Below are 20644 nucleotides of genomic sequence, written 5' to 3' on the forward strand. Positions count from 1 at the left end.
TTATTTAAAACAGTCCGCCTAGCCAGTAAGCTGAATTAATTTACACTCTTTTAATATGGGATGGTCACTCTTATTCAGTTTCTGGAGACCATGGGTATTCTGCAGTTCTACAGAATGAAGAATTTTCTTGCCCAAAATGCCAATGGGCCTTATTGAGAAATACTTCTAGATCTTTCGATTGGAATCTCTTCTTCAGATGTCAATACCTTGGGAGAATTACAAAATGATTTTGCCATTCCTTTCTTAACAAAAATTGCAGTATAATTTTTTTTCCACCTACATAGCTTTATATAAGGTGAATGAAAGCCGCAAAGACAGAGGAGAGTCACAAAATAAACTGAATTTCTCTTTTCCGAGGAGAGTGGTTGGATCCCCTTGTTAAAAAAGAAATCCCTCTGTTTCAATTATTTCCCCTTCATCTTTTTTTTTTTTAAGATTTTTTTTATTATTATTTATTTATTTGAGACAGAGAGAATGAGGGAGAGAGAGCACATGAGAGGGGGGAGGGTCAGAGGGAGAAGCAGACTCCCTGCCGAGCAGGGAGCCCGATGCGGGACTCGATCCCGGGACTCCAGGATCATGACCTGAGCCGAAGGCAGTCGCTTAACCAACTGAGCCACCCAGGTGCCCTTTCCCCTTCATCTTAACCCACAGACGCTGGCCATTTGGGGAGTACTGCATTTCCCACTAGTATGATTTCCAGGCCGGTGGGGAAGATAATGTCAATAATGGTGCTTATCCTCTCTCAGGTTGGCTACTGAGAGACCTTCAGTGCAGAGGACAGACGTGCCTGCTGGCAGTCCACCCATTTAGGTGACTGTTGTCTCCCTGAGTACACCCACCAGACACCTGCCTGAGTAGCAGCCACGTTCAATAGGAAACGTGAGCACATTGTGCCATTCACAAAAATTGTCTTTTATATTTTACCTTCACCTCCCAAAGTGCTCTTCAATTAGGAAAAAAAGATTGCATTTTCCAAGAGTGTCATAAAAGTAGGAAGATTTGATTCTTGCCACAGGGATTGTGTGTTTTAGGTGCTGGAGGCGATCAGCCCCCGAGAACTTTTCTGGTCCTGATTTCCTTATTTCTCTTTCACATTTCCGTTTGCGTGGCTTGGCTGGATCTGAGGTGTATGGCATATGGCTTTTTGCTGCTTGAGCTGCCACAGAAGTGAATGTCACTGTTATATGATGCCAGATTTCCATTTTGTGAATCATGGAGCATGAGATTCTGCCCGAAAGCTCCCAGGCCACTAGGAGTCCTTCTAGCAGAAGCAGAAAAGGGGAAGACCGACACCTCTGAGCTGCTGTTCCTATTAAAATGCGTCTGTCATTATAAAAGTGCATATAAAATGGAGATGCTCTTGCCCCTGAGTTTGTTGGAAAAAGCTGCTTTGGCTTCTTTTATTGTGGTCAGCGCACCGGGCAACCCTGGATTTTTTTTTTTAACTTTTTTTTAAGATTTTATTTATTTGACAGAGAGAGACACAGCGAGAGAGGGAACACAAGCAGGGGGAGTGGGAGAGGGAGAAGCAGGCTTCCCGCGGAGCAGGGAGCCTGATGCGGGACTCGATCCCAGGACCCTGGGATCATGACCCAAACCGAAGGCAGATGCTTAACGACTGAGCCACCCAGGTGCCCCCAACCCTGGATTTTTGCTCCCAAGCCTCAGCTCAGCAGACCCTGGTCCGTCAAGGATGTAGAGTTGGTTTTGAATTTTTTCAAATGGATAAGAATACACTTGTGCACATACCAGAAAAATAAGGCTATGAGTAAAAGATATTGATGGTTTTTGGATGCAGTTTACCAGCATTTTGTATTCACTGGATTTTCAAGTTATAAAACACTTTAGGATAGAGTCGGATGATAATGGGGAACCGAAGCTGACACAGACAAAGCCTCAGCCTCAACTCCCCACCTCCACCCGTCACTCCACACCCCTCCCTGCTCCCCAGCTGCCCCCTGCGCCTGAGGAAACAAGAGAAGGGCTTGGAAATTCACCAAAAAGAATAAGTTCAATCAATAAATTCAGTACATTCAGTCAATAGATTTCGAGTCAAGAGCATTGACCTTAGACTCAAGGAGTGGGCTTCAAACCCTAGCTCCATTATTTCCTTGCTGGGTGACCTTGGGCACATTAATATCCTTACCCTGTTTTTCAGCCTTTTCATCTGTAAAATATGGAACTTTATGTATACATATTTATAAATATAAATATATATATATGTATGTTGTGAGGGTTAAATGAGCTAATATTAGGTTGATATTAGGCTGATAATATGCAATGCCCGATTCTTGACCTGTGTCTTAATTAGAAAATTATTCTTTATTGTTTATCCTAGTATATGTAAAGCATGTGGGCCATTTCCATGAGGGGAAGTTACAGAAATGATGGCACAATGCTCCAGACTAGGTATGGGGAGGCATGGATTCTAGTCCAGCTATCCCTCAAGCTGACAACACAACTCTGGGCTGTTCTCCAACATCTGCCCTCACCCCCCCTCTCCTTTCTAGACAAAGGTGTCCCTGGTGGCCTCAGAGGTGGATTCTTCCTTCTGCGGCTTTGAATTCTCTCTCTCATCCACTCTGGGACACCACTTGATCAGTTTATCCCGTCTGGTCCTTATATCATCAATCTTGTCCTCTTGGATACTATCTTCTTACCAGCATATAAATGTACTCACATGTCCTGTGTTTGAAAAAACAAATAAATAACTCCTTCTTGATCTTCCATCCAGCCTTCACCCCAAGCCAGATTTCCTCACATAGTTGCCTCTATTTGCCACCTCTTCTTTTCACTTCCCACTAATTTATTAACCCACTGCAACCTGTCTTCGGCCCTCACTAAAAATACAACTAAGCAGAAGAAGAGGCACAGGACTCTAAAAAGCACTAAATTATACTGTCAATACTTGAAAACCTCTTTAGCCACAGAAGCCATTGGTTTTGATGAAGTCAAGAATTACTTCTGATGGACATTTTAAAATCTCTGTCTTGTTTGCCTTCTTTGCAGCCCTTGGTTCTCTCCTTCTTAAACACAATCTTCCTGTGGCTTTGGAAATGAACACACACACAAAATAGATACATGACACACTATATATATTAAAGGAAGAAATAAGATAATTATCGTTGTTCCAGTTACTAGTGATATTTTTAGAAAAAAATTAAAAGGTAACTAAACTATATAACTAAGCTCAAGAAAAAAAACATGCCTCTAAAATGCACTAATAAGTGTCTTGAATATTCAAAAACCTCTTTAGCCACAAAAGACATGATTTCTAAGAGGCAAGTGGAGAATAAGAGGAATTGTTGAGTTGTTCTAATTTAAGACTGGAAAGAAGTCACATTGTTATGACTCTCTGCTCTGATGAAAAAGATAGACATCAAAAAATTTGTAAAAATAAATCTTTTATCCCTTACATTTTTATGCTTATTGGCATCCTCCCTTCCTCCCCCTCGATTTTGTCTCTTCAACCTAAAAAGCTACCCAAATCTCTCCTATCCATAAAAAAAAAATTTTTCACCCCCGTTCCTCTTTCAAGTTCTTATCCAATCTCTTTCCTTCCCTGCACTGCCAAATTTTCCAAGAGAGAATGCCATTTCCACTTGCCTACCTCCTCCACTCCCTGTGGTCTGATGTTCACCCACGTCCACCCACTGAAATCGCTTTATTTAGGTCAGCACTTACCTCCCGAGTGTCAGGTCTCTTCCCAATGCTCCTCCTGCTCCATCACCCTGAAGCATCGGCTCGTGTGCCCACCTGTGCTTCCTGGGATCCTGGCCATTCCCCGGCTCCCGAGGCACTGCCACCACCTCTCGCTGACCCTTACATTTATGCATTCCCCAAGCCTTCTTCTTGATTCTCTCCTACCTCCTCTCCACTCACAGTCTCCCATCTTCAACCATCCTTCCACTCTAGGAGTGGCATGGCATTCCACCTCATCCCTTAGACTCGCAACCTTGGAGTGATCCCTGGCTTCCTCTCCTCTCCTCCTGGGTCCCCACGTCCTGTGGATTCACCAGTGCATAAGAAGGGGCCATCTGGCTTTCCTGCTATGCCCCTGCTTCCCGACACCATCATCTGTTACACAGATTGTATCTGCCCTTTAATGGTTCTCCCTGAATCCAGACTCGGCCCGCCTGGAAGTTCTCTTTCCCCTACCAGAAACACCTTCCTTCCTTCCTTCCTTCCTTCCTTCCGTCCTTCCTTCCTTCCTTCCTTCCTTCCGTCCTTCCTTCCTTCCTTCCTTCCTTCCTTCCTTCCTTCCTTTCCTTCCTTCCTTCCTTCCTTCCTTCCTTCCTTCCTTCCTTCCTTCCTTCCTTCCTTCCTTCCTTTTTAAGATTTATTTATTTGAGAGAGAGATTGAACAAGTGGAGCCCGTCCAACCCAGGGCTCGATTCCAGGACACTGAAATCATGACCTGAGCTGAAATCAAGAGTCAGATGCTTAACTGACTGAGCCACCCAGGTGCCCCCAGAAACACCTTTATAGAACATAATTCTTCTCATAATACATCCACACCACACTAAAAAAATCTTAGCCTCCCTCTTCTTACAGCATGATAATAAAAGCTCCACATTCCACTGCAAACCACTTTTCCAAACAAAATGCCTATTGCACTCTTCAACACACGCCTACTAACCTCTAATTAATCCTTTTGATGGCTCCCTGAGCATGCCTTGTACTTCCAAGTCTCTGTCCTTACCCATGTTCCCTCAGCAAGGAAGACCCTTCACCCTTTTGTTGAAATTCAGCCCATCCCTCAATGCCCAGCTCATGGGCCCTGTGGAGCTCTTCCATGGAGGTGGACTTAATTGTTTTCTCTCAGGCACACTTTCTTTTCCCCTGCTTTGTAGCACTTAACACACTCAGCCATACACTGAGTTTGAAACCTCCTTTTGGCAAATTAGCTTGCTTAAAACGGGTCCCTGGCCACCCCTTGTCCCACCTCATGGCTGCTTTGAAGCCATACTGCAGAATCCTAGACGAACCCCTTGAAAACCATGGTCATAGACTATCCTTAGTTATCTACACTCTCTCCCCCTTACTCCTCAGAACAAGGACAAATTCTTCCTCACCCCTCCACCCAGGGCACTTACCAAAAAAATTACATAGGTGCTCAACACATGTGACCTGAATTGAATCTTTTATCCAGCCATTAATGGAAAAAAGAAAGAAGCTAACAACGCTTTTTTTTTTAAATAAGCTGATAATGTCTTAAAAGGAAAAAGTACATTCTAGAACAAACTTTGCAAACTATAGAGCAAATTCAGTCCATAAGTGAAGGGCATTGTGTGGCTAAGATATGATAGGAGAAGAAGTGATTCTTCAGAGTGATAATTTCTTTTAGCACTAGGAAAAAAAAAAAAATGAAGCCTTTTCCAGAAGAGAAAAAAAAGGTGGGGGTGGAATTTTGTTTGTGTGGCTTAAAAACACTTCTAGAGTTTATTTTGATGGTATTTTACTGCCTGACAAAAGCCAACTGATTTTTCCTGCTGGCATGTGTCTCCTGCACAGAGACCAGGGGCCGAGATGCTTGCAAACACATTCACGTCTCAAATCAGGCTGTGGCTGAGTCTGGGAGACCCAGCCTCCAGTTGTTTATGAAGTTAGTCACACCCTATCTGCCCCTCCCTTGTTTATGTGGGGCAGAAGACCCTGGAGCTCCTTCTATAAAAAGGAAGGGAAGACTTGCCATCCACAGTGACATCAAAGGGCCCCTTGCTACCACTCTGCTGGCAGAAACCTTGAAACATTTCAGTAGAATTTTAAGAAAGCTGTTGGGACAAACTGCTATTGGGAAATTCACCAATAGTTGATGACTTCATTTATAAAGTCATGCAGTGCGATGTGGCTATTTAGAATCATAGCCATTCTGGGGAGAAAAAGAAAGGTATGCATATAGATGTTCATTTCATTGTTATTTATAGCAGCAAGAATTTGGGAAATAACTTACATTTCAGCAAAGAGAATATGATAAATTAATTTAGGGGCACATTTATTGATATGTTAAATTTTTCAGTCATTCAAAATGACATTTGTGAATGGTATCCAAATAAAAGAAAACATTTTTTATATTATGCTAAATGTGGGGGAGCAGAATGCAAAATTATGTCTTAACTAAGTAAAAATAAAAACTAAGAAGGTTTAAATCTCTAACAATGGTTTCTTCTGCATGGTGTAATTAATTATAATTTTTTCTCTTTTATTATGTTTTTAATGTTGTACATTTTCTCTACTGAACGTGTATGTTCTTACAGTCATAGTTTTTAAAACCAACTTTAAAATATGGGGATACAGAACTCTCACCAGGCTCCAAATCTGGTATGATTAGTGATTCTAGTCTAGAGGGAATTCTTTGATCTCAACACCCCATGTTATAAATTCAGGCAAAGTTTTGTTTATTCTTCCTTGAAATAAAGCATGAGTTTAAGCCAGGGGTACTGACTTGGTCAGTCCCTGCATCCTTATCCTGAAGTTGATTGGTACAAAGATCAAAAGCCCTCTGAGACTCCATTGGAGGAAGACTCATTAACTGGAAGGGAGTTCTGAACAGATGTGACATCCTTGAAAAAGGGAGCCAGACAGCAGACAGAGCTGGGCCCAGCACCTGGACTGCTGAAAACATGAGTTTCCAGAAGGGAGGTTTCAGGAGTGCTTTCCAGCACCCGTTCTTCCCTCTCAGGCTGGGGATTGCAAGGGTGGGAGGAGGGAGGAATGGGAGACACATGAAATGAGTCACTGAGAAGTTTTCAGATATCCTCGTCTCCTGACTTTATCCATGATGTTGGGTAGAATGACAGAGGAGCGCTCAGAAAGCTTTTGTAACTTCTGTAAGTATAAAGGTTTGTAAGAAGATTTTGTATTTTGGACTAAGGTATCAGAGCCATCTAAAGATGGTATTCCTGATGTTGTGTTAATAAATCTGACTCTCAGGAGTTCACAGCAGTGAGGAAAGCTCTGGAAAGAGATAATTATGAAATAACGTGACATGTGGGAGAACGCAAGCCCATGCGTTATATGGAAGCAACTCAAAGGAAGGAATTCCATAGAGGAAGGACCTTCCTTAGGAGGGCTTGAACATATGGATAGAAGCTTACCAGGTGAGCAGAACAGAATTGCCTGGGAGAAAAAACATGAAATTTAAGAAATGCATGAAGAGAAAACTTAGTAAGTGGTGCTTTATTATTTTCAAGATATTAAGGCTGCATTCTTAGGTTCCCGAGACTTGAAGGAAACATGAGGCAACATGTGAAAGTGTATTATAGTCACTTCCTTTTTTTCTTTTAAAGATGTATTTATTTATTTGAGAGAGAGAGCATGCACGTGAGAGTGGGGGCAGGGCAGAGGGAGAGGGAGAGAATCTCAAGCAGATTCCCCACTGAGCGCGGAGTCCTGACCCAGGCTTGATCTCAAGACTCTGAGATCATGACCTGAGCTGAAATCTGGAGTCAGATGCTTAACTGACTGAGCCACCCAGACGCCCCGCATCATAGGCACTTCCTAAACATTGGTTGAATGAATGGAGGCCAATTTCTTACTTCCAAACTGGACTTTTTTGGTGAAATATATTTTTTCTGTGTATGCACAGAACAGTTGAGATGTCTCACACACAATAGATTCCCCCAAAATATAAGCAAGAGCACTTACTCATGGTTGAACATGTGTGATTATTTGAAATATTTGCTCTACAATTCTCATGCCTGTCACTGTGTCAAGAGAATTGTAGGCGATGCATTTTGGAAATCATGTTTCATATTTGCCTTAGGATGACTTGGAAGAGGAACATTTTTGCATGTAAATGGATTGGTTATTGCCCTTTGGGACCAATTTTTATTTATATTATCAAATTAACTCCTTCCTGCAGTTGCTAGCTTAAAGATACAGGCGAGTACTGAGCAATAAAATAGAATTACATTTTTGTGTGAATTTAATTGCTACACAAATTAGGTTTCAGGGCTCATTCTTTGTGAGAGTTGGGAATAACCTGTCACTATCATTTGCCTAGAGGGTTATGGTTCACATTTCAAAGCTTCCTTTAATTGGAAGTACAATAGAGAGCAGTTTGAAGTGGTCTGGCTCTTACAAACTGACGGTTTTGAAGAACTGAGTTGAAGAACAGGCCTGTCCTTGTGATGGCAATGCTGGTTCACCAGGAGCAGGCGCCCTCCCAGTGGGTTTTCCTAGAGAGGTGCTGGGTTGTTGCTGATATTCATGGAAACTCTGAGCCCATCGTTGTGATGTGACTGGCTTCTGACAATGTCAACTTCTTTACCATGGGACAAAGTAAAAATTACTGGGTTTAGAAAGGACTCGCCCTAGAATTCCATATGGTGATCCTCCTGGTCCTGGGGGTGTCCTCACCTTGTGGCTTCATATCTGGCCCTGTAAAGAACTACTGGACCCCCTTCCAAGCCGTCAAACTCCTTCTGCTCTGCCCGTCCCCTTTCGCGTCTCAGAAATGACCCCCGGCAACTGACTTCCTACATGTCTAGAACCTTCTCTTCCTCCCTCCTTGCTTGGGTGAACTGCGTCTACTCACCTCCTTGATCTTGGTTTCCCTCTGGCTAACAGCAAACCCTCCATTCTTCCCCCTCCTCTCTGGTTTACCCTGTTCTATTGCTGTGTAATCCCTGTTGTAACAAGAGACCAGGACCACAGATTATCCGTGAATCTGTGAGCAGAAAGAGCAGAGAAAGTAAAGGCATCAAATGTTAACTATTTGATAAAACACAGATTTAATCTCTACCAACTGCTGTGAAATTGGTTCTCTTACTGAGAATATCAGAAACTATTATTTTTCTCGAAAGGTGGAATTACTTGTGTGTGAAATTGATACGTGTTTCAGAATTGAAAGAGGTTTACTCATGCATGAGAGCTGAAAACCGAGAAGAATGTGATAACAGCCCCAAAGCTTCCCTTTTCCTAATGGCGAAGAAGCTGTTTCTCATTTTATGTCACCTAAAGAATATCCTACCTTTGGCCCAGTAGCTTTTTGCCACCATATTGCCAGTAGACATGCTTGGCAAGTCTAAGTTAAGGATTTTGGCATTTTCATTTTTCCTTTTGGCATGATTTTTCAGCAGCCTGCATTTCTGGAATGCATTTCCATGGTATATTTGGAAGATTCAAGCTGGCAAGATGATAAGCTTTCAGAATTTCACCAACTATTCCTTTGAAGGCACTCCAGAATTATGACAGATGCATCATATTGGGCCCTGCTCTTCTGGCCCCCATGTCGTTCTCAGGTCAGCCTGTTCCATCTGGTCAAGTTTATCACACCTCAAGGACTTCCAAACCTTGACTCTCCAACCCCATGAATGCAAATCATAGTCAACTAGCAGAAGTCAAGCTCTGGAAGAGGAAAGAATAAAATATTTATTTATAGACGTGTTTGCATTTTGTAGATCTGATTTTTATTTTGGTGTTTGTAGGTTTTGCTTATATTTTAGGCATTTTTAAGGGAAATTCAAAAATGGCAAAGTCCAGGGGAAATAAACCTACTCACATTAATGTCTCATAAATATGATTTATAAAATGTAAGTCAGCCTTAGAATGCTTTTGGAATAATCCCACCTGCTCCAAACAACTTGCTTATGGGAGCTCAGAGGCAGTGGTGTAATAGACTGCTTATGGTACTTCACAGACACAAGTTTGAATCCTGAGTCTCACCCTTACTGGATGGTGACTATAGACATACTACTTAAACCTTGGGGGTCTCAGCTTCCTTTTTTGGAGAATGGGCATTTCTTTAATGGTAGCGGCCCATTTGTAAGCACTGCATATACATTTGCTGTTATTTCTCCCATCCTCCCACAGATGTCAAGGCTGTATTAGTTAATGCTTAGCATCCTGGGACCTAAAGATAGAGTGATATTATAGCAGACTTGGTAAGTTCTACTTATGGTCATCTCCCCATGAGGGTGAAAAAATGAGGAGCATCTACCTTTGTATAGGGATTTTCTATGGAATATTGTTATGATTATCTCCCCTTGGGGATAAAAAGATATGTAAAATTATTCTGGCCATGTTTAGTTGAAGTTTTGCGTATGTTTTGGTTTTAAATTGTACCATGTTAAAAAAAAAAAACAAAAACAGAGGTAACTATCTACTGGTTAAGCCCAACTCACTAAAGAAATATGTCTCTTGAATGAAATAACAGTTGAACTGAGCCTGTAGTAATTACACTTCTGACCTGTTAGGGCAGAGTCGCTACCTCTGACCGCACATCCTTGGGAGATATGGTCTGGTTTGGGCTTTACTGGGCCTGTTTCTGTTTGGGGTGGAAGTGAAGTCAGGTATGTGTGTGGTTGTGTGTGTGTGTGTGTGTGTGTGTGTGTGTGTATGCACGTGCATGTGTTTGTCCGCACATGTGCTCACATGCATGCATGTTTGCATATATGGTCAGGGGAGAGAGTGTACCTTGAGAAGGCTAAGATATAGAGATAAGCCTTCTACAATATATACCCTATACCCTACATGTCCAGAATTTTTTTGAGGCTCAGTTTGACCCTTATGACCTCCTTCTTAAGAATCAATTGACCAAACAAAAATGCGGTTCAAGGTAACCATGTCATGAACTATGGAAGTCATTACCATCACATCCCTTGCCAGTGATGAACACGCATCCTGATGAAATGGATGCCCAGATTATGGAAGTAATCTGTTTGAGACCAGGAGCAGGAAAATGGAAGGATTTGCTATTAGTGCCACCTCTCCATAGCCCAGTATATGGGATCCCCTTCAGCTCCTTTTTAAATGCTCATTGTAAATGGTGTTCATTTTATTTAAGACCAGTAGGCAAACTAAGGGAAATTTAGCCAGCTAGTTTAGAAGTCATTCTACAATAGTCACTTTATTTTCTGATCCAAAAATACATATCACCTAACAATTCTTTTTTGATTTGTGAATTTATTTAAAAAGCACTATAAAGTGCTTTTTTATATAGTGCTTTAAAAAGCACTATAAATGTGCCTGGGTGGCTCAGTCGTTAAGCGTCTGCCTTCGGCTCCGGTCATGATCCCAGCGTCCTGCGATCGAGCCCCGCATCGGGCTCCCTGCTCCGCGGGAAGCCTGCTTCTCCCTCTCCCACTCCCCCTGCTGTGTTCCCTCTCTCGCTGTGTCTCTCTCTGTCAAATACATAAAATCTTAAAAAAAATAAATAAAAAGCACTTATATAAAGGTATATGAATTAGACATCAAATTTGGTAATAATATATTCACCAAATCATGTTTATGGAAAGAAGTAGAATTTAATCAGCTTGAATCTGCCCCCCAAGAAAGTGCAGGGTAAATGGTACCAGCAGTGCCTACCCAGCGCAGAGCAGAGAATCCAGACTGTAATGTGGGGGTGAAGTGGAAAGAGATTTCTTCTGATTTTTATTCAGATGCCCAGGGGTGATTTCCCCCCCTATCATCCAGGTTGACGTTGTGATTCCCTTCTATCTATAGACAGCACATAATAAATCTGAATGTGTTCAGAAGCTTGATGACATGGCACTGATGATACATTTTGAGCCTCTACAGTGCAGGGCCATTATACTTCGTACCAATTCTTGGGGGCTTGTTCAGATATCAGACCAATAAAATGTAGGTTTCCCCTTTTTGAGGTTCAACAGCAGCTCTGAGGCTTGTATAGACTTTTTCACTGCAAGTCTAGAAAGGAAAGAATACACAGTAATGGCCAAATTAACAGTCTGTGATTTCAGTTAACAAAACCACTAGACAAGATTCTATGGAAAAATTCTTTGGAAGTTTCTCTAAAGACCGTGTAGCTATTTGGTATAAAGTGACCCCTGTGGAAATGTAGGTGAAGCAGTATTTTTCAGAATTAACACCTTGACTAGCTTGGTGAGCCAAAGGCCCTGCTTGCTAGCTTTTGAATAGATGAGGAGGGTAGAACAGACTGAAGGACAAAAGGTATTCTCTGTCTACCTTGCAATTTTGTCTTAAAAATGAATTTTCTAGGAAAAAATTACCTGAAGAAAATTGATGACATTTCATAATGTCTACCAGACTACATGATCTACCTGTCTTATTGCTGGCCCGTCTGATAGCATCTCTACCCACCTGGTGAATCTAGTCTTTAAGAACTCCCATGGTCTTTCTTCACATACCTGCTCCTAGCAGCTACCAAGCCCCAAACTCTGCAATGGTACCCATCCTCAACTCAAGAATTTGTAGTCAATCAAAGGAAGGTGACCTTGGTCTGATGTAGATGTGTCCTTTGGGATGGCTCAGAGTAGTGAGACACCCCACCCCCCCATTCTCAAAAAAAAAAAAAAAAAGCTCTTCTCCATTTTATACATTAAAAATGAATTCATTTCCTTTACACAAACATCTCTTAGCAGTGATTCTCAAGCTCTGGTGTGTGTAGGAATCCCCTGGAGAGCTTGAGGAAATGTCCTTAGACTCCATTCCCTGGGATTCTGGTTCTGGTTCAGGAAGGATGCAGTAGGATCCCAGGAATCTTCATTTTGAGGAGAACTCCCAGTGATTCTGACACAGGTGGTCCCTGTAGATCACACTTAAAGAAGCTGGAGCTAGAATCCCTTGGTTCAAATCCCAGCTCTGCCACCTTGTATCTTGGTCAACTTTGTCAAGTTACGTAGCCTCCGCATGCCTCAGTTTCCTCATTCTGTACAATAGGGATAATAGTAATACCTCACAGCATTTTTGTGAGAATTAAATCAGTTAATTCATATAAAGTGCTTGGAATGCTATCTGGACTATTAATTGCCCAGTAAATGTTAGCTAGACCAGTCCAACAAGTTATAGATGCCTTGAAATAGATTCATATATTGAGTTATGTAAGTGTTTTTGGGGGGCGGGGAATCATTTAATGGAGTACTTTAATGGTTTGTCATTGCTAATAGGATGAAAACCAACATCCTTAATGTGGTCTCTAGGACCCTACAGGTCTAGCCTTTGCTTACTGTCCAAGCTCATCTCACACCGTCCTTCCAGTCATTCTCACTGCAATCAGCTGCATTTGGCTTATTTTGAGTTTTCAAAGACACCACACTCCCTCCTAGGCAGTGTGCATCTAGACAGGCCCTTCACATATGCTATTTCTTATGCCTGAGATACTGTTCCCCTCACTTCTAGTTTATTAATTTTTACTCGTCCTGTAGATCTTAGCTCAAGGATCACTTCCTCTGAGATACATTTCCTAACCTTACTAAGTTGAATCTTTTCTTTTTTAAAAGATTTTATTTATTTATTTGAGAGCGAGAATGAGAGAGGGAGAGAGAGAGCATGAGAGGGGGAGGGTCAGAGGGAGAAGCAGACTCCCCACCGAGCAGGGAGCCCGATGCGGGACTCGATCCCGGGACTCCAGGATCATGACCTGAGCCGAAGGCAGTCGCTTAACCAACTGAGCCACCCAGGCACCCCAAGTTGAATCTTCTCATTTGTGCTTATGGCACATAGCTCTCATACCCCATATGAAAGTTATGCTTTCATATTTTTTTTTTCTCCTCCACTCAAGTCATTGTGCCATAAGGCAAAAACCATGCCAGTTTGTTTGGTCACTAGCACAGTGCTTGGCATATAAACACTCACTATGTATTTATGGAACAAATGATTCAATTTTGCTTGAGGGAAGACCAGGTTGGAATGCCACATTTCTGCATAAAGACACTGGTGATTTGGATGGTCTCAGGAGTGTGAGAGGGCAGGGGGTAGGTGTCCTCATGGCAGAAGAGAGTAGACAGAAGAGATTAGAGATGTTCCAGAAAGGCAGTCGAAAAAACCTGAGATATCCACCATCCTGGAGTGTGGAGGTCATCTGGACAGAGCTAAGAAAGACGGCCAGAGTTGGGTTTGGATGCCAGAGAGGACAAACATAGGTGACAACTTCTATCCAACCTCACAGGGGCAAAAAGAGATAAAATGGAAAATCAGGATTCAGATTCTTGAAGGGACAAATCCAACATCAAGACCAGTGTGCCTGAGCTGAGCACTTGGAGATCAAGAGGAATGGGGTTTGGACTGAGAGTCCCTTCAGAATAAAGGAGGCCCAGAGTTACTGTGGCTTATGAAACTGCGGGGGTGTGGTAGATGGGTAGTTCACCTTGGCTTCAGGAGCCAGAGTTGTGCAAAGCCCCCTCTGAAGCTTGCTCTGTGTCATCGATGGCTTGAGGGCACCAGGCTTGCCGAGACCTTCAGGAAAGAGAAGGTTCTCCTTGATATTCATGACAATGGGACAGAATAATTCCTTTCTCTCTAACTTAAGCCAGAATCATAGCCTTCTTTGACATTTGCCATCTTCAGTCTTTGTAGAGCTGAAGGCTTCCACAGGCACAAAGCAGGTGTGAGGCAGGTGTGCTTCACAAAGATGAGATTACCACCATCTGAGTCCCCTCTTGTGTCTGACCTGGCCATGCAGCCATTCATTGCTCAGTGGCGGCCCCTGCTGTTATAGAGAAAGATAGCACATCCAGAGTCTGACGTTAACTCTGGTACCTGTAACTAGGAGAATTTGGAGCAAACAGGAGAGGAGTCGGGGGGATGTAGATGGACTCAGGACATCCCCAGGGAGACCTCCCCTCCCCGTGTTCAGGGTGCCTTGTACGCTGATAGCATAAGAGAAGAAGCTGAGCCTAAAGATTTGGGGCTTAAAAATCTTCTACAAGTTTCTCCGTTCAATCGGTTCATTACAAAGGTTTGCTAGGAACCATCACATTGCCCTCTGCGAAATGCCATTGCAAACTTTTCTTTGGGGACTTTCAGGGCTATTAGGTGACAAATATCTTAAAAGATACCCCACTCACTCTTGAGGTTAACTTACAGTAAATTTTCACTAGGGGCGGAGGCGCAGTGTTTATGCTTGTTTACATTCTGGATAGGAATCCGAGTGTAGATCCTTCCGTATAGTCCTACTGGGATGCACGCCTGCACGCATGTGAGCACCTCTGGTGTGTGTGTGCTATGTGTACAAAGTAAGGCAGTTACATGCCATTTTTGGGCAGAAACTGCATGGGAAGAGAAGAAGAGAGAAAGCAAACTCACAATCAAATAAAAGTAGGGAGGGGGGAGATGAGATTGCAGTTGATTATGGGTCTGGCAGCAGATGTTCTACACGAATCCAACTCGCTGCAGCCAGTCTGTTTCCATGGCAACAGAATCAGTAATTATCGAGCCCAGGCGCTACCCCCCTTCCTTTCTCCCAACAAGGTGGAGGCTGATGAATATGAACTATCTCTAGCCCATCACCAGCTCTTTCTTTTTCTCTTTCTTCCTTTTTTTCTTTCTTTCTTTTTTTAAGTTCTTTATAAGAAAAGTGGAGGTATTGAGGAACACCAAGAAGAGGAGCTCTGTGTTTATTGATGAAAGAGCATAGGGCACCACAATTGAAGTGAAGTTATTATTTTTCTCTTGTGATACTATAAGAGAAAAGCTCTTCCTAGAAAAGCCGATGATCTCTGAAGATGCTAAATAAATGAGCAGGAGTTTCCCTGAAATGGAGGTTCCCTTTGATTGGCTGATCTTTCTGCGATTCCTGCCAATCGGAGCACCCCTGGGCTCGAGCTCCATAAACATAAGCAAAGCTACATGCTTATTCTTCTGGACTTGAAGTGTGTACCATTCAAAGGTGTGCGGCAGGTCTCCATTCACATGGCTCAACTGGAAACCTATTTCGTGAACAAGCTTATTCAGGAACCGTCTGGTATTCCAGCACATTGTTCTTCTGGGGAACGACTCTAAGTCATTAGGTGGCGGCAGCAGCTTAGCAGCAGTATTTGTAGTTGGGAAAGATGGACTTACGGGAGCTTGGTGAGTAAACCTCAGTCTTACACATCTGTCCGCCGGTATTAGCAGCCAGAGCTAAAATGCAGCTTTGTCCTATTGTCTGCCGAGAAAACTATGAATTGGAACAAGCACATGGAAGAACAGGCGTTCTGGGGTTCTGTGATGTGTGAGCTTCTGTATTCCAAAGCCTGCTTGTATTGCTTGGGTAGGATCGGATTTGTGGTTGACTGTGTATTATACTGGAATATTGGTTTGTCTAGTTAGGATGAGTATGAGGAGTGGAGTTTTGCTTTATCTGCCTGGGTATAGATCCATTTCAAAAGAAGATGCTTTTAAAGCTAAATTAATAAGAGTCAACCCTGTGCATTGCTGGGAAGAGGGAGAAAGGTGCAGGCACAGAGCTGAACGGTAAGCAGCTTGACTGGGTTGCTGGTGTTTGCATTGTGAAGAGAAATGTTATTACAATGGTCTGTCAAACACTTCTTCAGACCCCCAAGCACAGAAGGAGGCATCTCTTCTGCATGCACTGCTGATCTTGGCTTGGGAAGTGTGCAACCGAGCTAGGTCATGCCCCTGACTTCTTTCATGAAACCTGGTCTCTAAAGCAAAATATGTTCTCTTTCTTTTTAAAAATTAATTGCAAAGATGAGTTGAAGTGCAGAGAGATTTTAGTTGCCAAAAACCAAGCTTCAAAATGACTCTGCTTTGCATCCTTTTCAACCCCTGAAAACCAGACAGGGTTTGCAAAGTTATATTCAAGGATTGGCTCTTTGCCAGGGAAGGGTTGCTCTGAGCTATTGCTTTGCTCCCTGGGGTTTAATTTTCTGACACTGGTGATGAAATTCTTGATTTCTTTGGGTAGAAGCAGGAAAAAATAGGAAAGCAGTGCTGTAAACAGGCAATGGAGAGGCAGCATGGGGAAGGAAAAACTCTTTGCCTTTAGAGACCCTTCTAGCTGCAAACTTAAAAATATATATGGAAAGACAGAACGCAAGCACAGGGTAGGATTCCAGAGGAACTATAATCTTTCTGAACATGGAGAGGAGAAGTATTGCTTTTGGTGTGGGTGCAGAGAGCGGGGGCTGAACTTGGGGCTTCCATCTCTGCCTAAGAACCTCTCCCCAGCATCTCTGCTGGTTTTGAGGCTTCATCACTGTTACTTTTTTTTAAAAATGTAATTCCCTATCTCGTATGCCAGGAACACTGACAGCACACTGCATGTCTTCTGTTTACAGTTCACTTGGGTGCAAACAACGGAGAGAAAGAGAGAGGAAAGCATTATCATCTGGTTCAGAAATATATGCACGTGAAATAGTTGAACATGGGAAATCTTCCCAGCTAGTCCTTTATAACTATGTCCTTTTGACAGAAGAGAGTGTTGTAGGTCTTCACGTGGCTGTAGAAGGGAATTTGCTGTGTCCTAAATGGGATCTGTGACGAGCGGGTAAAGAAACAAAAGAGCTGGGATGGTTTCGCCTGGAGAAGACCCGAAAGCAGGGCGAGGGGGGCTGGAAGAGACCCGACCTGCTCTTCTGACCTGATGCCACGGGAAAAGAGACAGCCAAGTTTCCTCACTGTGGGTGACAGTACACAGCACAGGGGAACCCGGTCACTTGACCAGGTCAGTGACCTGTTATGTCAGCTGAAGGCCCCTCTAGAAATGTCGGCTGTCCTCTGATCCCAAGAGGCTCAAGATGGTGTGCCAAATTGAGAATTCCACCTGATCGGAGGCAAGGGCGTGCATGGGAACTCTCCCTATTACGTTTCACTCCTAGGCACACCTTGACACACGCCCAATTTTGAGGAAGTCTGGTTTCTAGGGGATGTGCATTAAGTGACGTCATTTCATTTGAATGACCCTCCCTCCTCTTTTGGTCTCTTCTCTCCCCCAGTCACGTCACTGACGTGAGTGAGGCACGGTCACCTGTTGGCAAGAATGAGAGAAGAAACAGCCTTTTATGGAAGCACTGAAAATGTTTTTAAAAAAATTAAGAGTAGTTACCTATTTTTGGATCACGGAAGTCTAAGAATTTGCAAGCTCTGAAACTCTCCCTTGGCCCTAAGAAAATACATGAATGCGTGATCACATAATACTCTGATGACAGCCCCCATTTCAGGGTCATGTAGGATCTCCGTCCTGGGTAAATAGCCAAGAATTTATTATACCCTCAAGTTTCTTATCTCCTTTTTGCAAAGGGCCCACTAAATACTGCCCCAGCCCTGTGCCAGTCGACTTCTGACCTAAGCGGTGGCTTCAGTACCTGAAGGAGGTCCTGTGTGTTCTCACTGAAGGCTGGAATGAAGAAGTCTTGGAAATAATTCTAAACCATGGTGGTTTTCTCACTTCTCAGCTTGAGGTGTTGGTTAAACTAGGGTCACAGGACTTGAAAAGAACATACTCCTTCAAGCTACCAGAACAGCTACCTGTTCACTCCTGAAGGAGGAAGCTTCTTAGTACTGCCTATTCATGGCATTTGTGGGATGTAGGACATACTCGAAACTTAAATGTAAAGATAAAGAAAAATGAATTCCCTCAGATTTTCACGTGACCATCAGAGTTGCCTGGTAGGTCACAGTGAATATGAATATGTTAAATCCAGTCCCTGAAGTTCAGCATTGAGAATTGGAATGATAAGACTCCTTCATTTCTCCTAGCAGTTGGAATGAAATCAGTCACAATGGGAAAATCTGACCTGCCCTGAGCATTTCCAGTGTGGCAGGCACTGTTCAGTATAATGTATGGAGAAATAATAACTCCCTAAAGCTTTAAAACAGCCCCAACAGGATGATTTTTAATACCTATTTTCTAGATGAAGAAATTGAGTCACCAAAATATTAAGGAACTTGCCCATGTTTACCAAGCTAGGATGTGGCAAGTGGTTTGTGTTTTCACACATGTTGATTTACTTGTTTGCTGCATCCATGGATGGAAGGAGTGTGAATGGACAGGGGACGGAGGTCTCCTCAGCTATCAGTCTGTCTAGTGGAACCAGGCCATGGGGAATTGAATTCAACAATCATTGCGATAATTAGTCAAATTGGAAAGGCATTGTAGGGTAGTTGGGTGAATTCTTCACAATGTCATTTAGGAAAAGATGTTGGAGTTAAGTAAAAGCTCGTTACCAAAATGCCCCATTTGTTTATCCCCTTGTGTTATTGTATGATATGCCACCTCATTCCGAGGAGTGTTTCTTTGACTGATATGAACTAGGTCAGTTTCTGTATGAGCCCCGCTCCTCCTGGGCCATCTGTGAGAGGTGAAAGGTCATCAGGTTCATGGCTGCCCTTTGCTCACATTTGCCAGGAATGATTTGCAATTGCCGTAGTAACAGTGAGGGTCATGAAGGGCCAGGAACAACAGTGTAGCCGGCTTGGGGGTGTGCGTGACCCTCAGTGGATGTGGGAATCACTAAGTCTACCATGCTTTCTGAAGACCCTGTGAATAGGCCCAGCTCAGAAAGAGATTCCAGGTAATGGCAGAGGACACACATTGATGGAGAAGCTGAAGACTCAGAAGATTAGACCTGAAAATCATTGAATGTGACACAGTTTTCAAACCATGTCGCTCAGAGTTGGGGGCGTTGATGGGACTGGGGCAATGTGGAGCGGGGTCAGGGGGCTGAGTTCTCCACTCCCACTTCAGAGCATCTCCATTTCTATCTGTTTTATAAACTGCCATTCCCACTGAAGACTTCTTAATGGAAAATCGAGGGGAAGGAGTTAGGCCACTAGATGGAAGAAGAAAAACTACTGATGTCCTTGAAATTTCCAGTTTGACATATAAAGAAATAGCAGACCAGAGCATATAAGCAAGATTGCATTGCTAGATGGAAAAAGAATCTGTAGGGGTCTCAGTAGCAGGTTTTAAAAACATGGGTTATTTGCTATGCATGCCTAATACTATGCACTTTCTACTATTACACTAGGTATGTGAATGTGTAAAAGACAATTTCAATAGCTATTCAAAAAATAATGTCCTACAGGGATAATATGGCAGATCTCTTTCTAGACCAAAACTGTGTAGTGGAAATATAATGCAAGTTATGTATGTAATTTCAATTTTTTTAGTAATCACATTTAAAAAGTAAAAAAAAAAAAATCAGGTCTATAAATTTCAATAATATATGTGTTTAACCCCACTATGCCCAAAATATTTCAACCTACAACTACAAAATTAGTAACAAAAATATTTATATTCAGTTTTTTATGTTAAGTCTTTGAAGTCCAACATGTAATTTACACTGAGAGCACAACTCAATTTGGATACTGAATTTTCACAGGAAATCTGTTTTTTAGATTTCGTAAAATTTCTAAGTTAAAAAGGTAGATTCACGTGCCCAGCTTGTTCCAAACATACATGAAAGTTTTTCAGTAACTGAAGTATCAATTTTTAAATATAAATTAGCTAAAGTTAAATAAAATTTGTAACTCACTTGCGCAGTCATACTAGCTACGTATTTCAAGGTTTCCATAGCCACATGTGGTTAGTGACTAGCCTACTAGGCAGCACAGTGATGAGCTCTAAAGAGCTCTCCTGATACACCAGGCCAGTGACTTCTACCTCATCATCATGCCATGGCACCTTCCTCTCTTCTACCTCCATGAAGTACCTAGAAGTCTTGCCCTGGCAACAGAGAGAGAAACAGAACTTTAGTATTCACAAACTTGGTTACTTTTGCCCTTAACCATTGTACATGGAACACTCAACATGGAGCAAAATCTTCGTTTTTCCATTACTCTGTTTGGCATGGGGGAATTAAAAGGTGTGCCCTTTCCTGTTGCAGGAAGTCAACATTCACCACCTGTGGCATTTTTCTGTCCCCAGTTATTGTGGCCCCAACCCTCAACACGAGTTGCGCCACCTCCTTCAACTCAGTATGTTCAGGACACA

At 42.7% G+C, this 20644-nt stretch overlaps 1 protein-coding gene across 10 annotated transcripts in view; it reads left to right on the forward strand.

The window, feature by feature from the left end:
* Positions 1-20644, forward strand: part of ELMO1 (engulfment and cell motility 1) — a 518756-nt gene that overhangs the window by 372837 nt on the left and 125275 nt on the right. Inside the window, exon 1 of one of the 10 annotated variants that reach the window (XM_081800266.1) lies at positions 15271-15777. The exons of the other annotated variants lie outside the window; for them this stretch is intronic. The gene's annotated coding sequence lies outside the window, so the exon portion shown is untranslated. Of the gene's footprint in view, positions 1-15270; positions 15778-20644 lie in introns of those variants that run through there. 10 annotated transcript variants of the gene reach the window in all.

Source organism: Leptonychotes weddellii, chromosome 12 (assembly GCF_054177405.1).
Source record: "Leptonychotes weddellii isolate Sample4059 chromosome 12, ASM5417740v2, whole genome shotgun sequence".
NCBI lineage: Eukaryota > Metazoa > Chordata > Mammalia > Carnivora > Phocidae > Leptonychotes > Leptonychotes weddellii.